Below are 2,734 nucleotides of genomic sequence, written 5' to 3'. Positions count from 1 at the left end.
CCGGGTGCCCGCCCGTGATGAACTAATGCACGGAGGAGCCCATGGGGTGTTCCTCCACCAACAAAGCTGGAAAGTTGCCATATGACCTATAATTGTGTAGGTGCGACGTATAACCCATCAAAAAATATAACGTGTAGAGCCTGTACTCACCTGTCAATTGCTTCATTGATCATGTAGAGTCTTTACTCACTTGTCTATGGCTTCCTTCATCGTATATTCATTATCATTAGGTACCGTTTGGAATTTTCCCCTTTCATTTAATGGCACAGCCACTACCAAAGGCCCGATTAAAAGTTGAAACTGTATAGCAAGTTTATCCGATTCTCGGCTTGGACCGTGCATTAATCCAGGAAGTATTCTGTCCAGTTTTATAATAGTCCCAGCTTAAATGGTGACAGGTATTTTCTCCTCCGTAGTCACTGTAAACTGTCGCATATCTTGGAAAATCAGTAGCTAATTTTCTTACACTCTCATAATTCTTTGTATTCCTTAATACTTTCATTTTTCCCTTGTAATTTAACGGCACGAGAATGTTTGTGTATTTTAAAACTACAAGTGTGTGTGGGATATTCGAATGATCCTATGCTTTCCACGCCGATGGTCAGAGATTTGTTCTTCTGTGATTCAATGAGATTGGTGTCAAAAAGTATGTTTGAGTTTGTATTATCTGAATTGTTTCCAGCACTTATCAGCATTACATGAACATCATCAGGGTACCTGAAGGATTATTATACCGGATTGTCTTAATTTTCACATACACATGTATTATTTTGAGGGTTTCCTGTAATATACAAGTTATAAAATAATTGAGCCGCACTATGAGAAAACCAACATAGTGCATTTGCGACCAGAATGGATCTAGACCAGGATCCATTCTGTTCGCTTTCAAACCCTATTGCAATTAGAGAAACCGTTAGCGAACAGTATGGATCCTGACCAGACTGCACGGATGCGCAAGATACTGACCAGACTGCGCGGATGCGCAAGCTGGTCTGGATCCATGCCGGTCGCAAATGCACTATGTTGGTTTTCTCATGGTACGGCTATTATTATAACCGATATTGTCTTTAAAAGGTGTGGGGACCCGAGGTCTATATAGCGATATTTATGTAAGTTTTTTTAGTGATTATAAAATTAAATTTTCTAAATGAAACGTAAGTCTTAAGCCCGAAACCGATCTATCTGTTTATTTCTCCAGCGATTTTTTGAAAGGTCTACGGCATTTTTCAATTGTTTACTTTTCTCATTTAAAACGAGACATGAGATACTTGTCTGCTTAGATATTTACAAAATTGTGTGCAAACGACTTGACATGATTTATGGAACATTAATGAGGCAATCATTGCATCTTGATTTATTATATATCCGTATTAACAAGTTGTAACTTGCAAAGTGTCTTCTTCGAATATCACTAATGTGTACTCACTGATGAAAAGAACAAAGTGGTTGGCACCTACTTGCATTTATGGGTTAAACGGCAATACACAGTTGTGAGAACAATCAGATATAGAATTAAATTAATTAAGTTAAAAGTAGTTCATAAAAATTGCTGTTGGGGGGGTGGGGGTGGATAACCCTTTCTACTGAAATACAGAAACATAAAAACTCTTCAGGTAATGTGGTATATAGCATGGTACAACAAGTGTCCGATCATAATTTTATTATAAAAGATATGTAATGCTTTATTTCATGATAAATAGTTGATCTGTATAAAAAAAAATTACCTTACTATCAACTTCTAATCTAAATCTCTTAATATCTTACTTAACATATATGTTTTAAATATGCTTAAACACATTAATATGTCTTCCTTTTCAGCTAGCTGCTTTACCATAGTTTATCTCAGTTTTATATATGTTTGTCAGAAAATAGCCCATGAGCTTATGTTATCTTGTTACATTGTATCCAACGGAAAATAAAGCTTCTTGTATCTTGTATCATCAGTAGATATGCACCATATACGCATATAATGCACAATGAAGAATACCACTAACCAATACACCGAATTCTATATGTCAGATTGCAGAATGTCCGAAAACAAGATGAATATTATAGACTATGAAAACAGGTACTATGTAACTACATTAATATCAAATAGAGGCATGGACTTGTAAGAGTGCAAGTTGAATTTTCAGTTGAGTCTGACAGTGGTTTGCATAGGTAACAAAGTAAAATACAATCTTTACTTTACTGTTCTTCTAGCATAACTTAAAGTTTATATTTCTTTTTGGTCTATTGGGTCATACGAGATGATTATCTCGAGTGCTTTTTCTTTCGGATTGGATTAAATGGAAGTTAAAAAAAAAAGCATAATGTTATTCAGAAGAAGTAACGCATTTCAACAATAATGTCACACCCACAGAACCAATACACATACACAAAACAAGCACACTAGGACAAACCGAACAAATGAAGGAACACAGTGGGGCATCGCCTTGGAAAAGTCAGCGCCAAAACCACCCTTAGGAGCTTAAACCGGTTACTGGTGCACCTTACCTCACACTTACCTCCACCATGTTCCAAAGACACAGAGAGTGTAAATAACACTTTACCCCGCCAGCTAACATTTTTTGGGACCTCCCATTTTCCCGGTTATGTGCGGAGTATGCGTGTTTGCGCCTGATGCAACCCGTTTATAAAATGTTGACCTTTACGCATATATATCTAGACAATGCGTAATGCAAATTTAGTGTTTGTGTATACTTCTGGTGGCTCACCATATTAATAACAAATC

Source organism: Mercenaria mercenaria, chromosome 3 (genome assembly GCF_021730395.1).
Source record: "Mercenaria mercenaria strain notata chromosome 3, MADL_Memer_1, whole genome shotgun sequence".
In the NCBI taxonomy this organism is placed as follows: domain Eukaryota; kingdom Metazoa; phylum Mollusca; class Bivalvia; order Venerida; family Veneridae; genus Mercenaria; species Mercenaria mercenaria.
The sequence above is the reverse complement of the archived record's forward strand: the minus strand, read 5'-3'. Positions refer to the sequence as shown.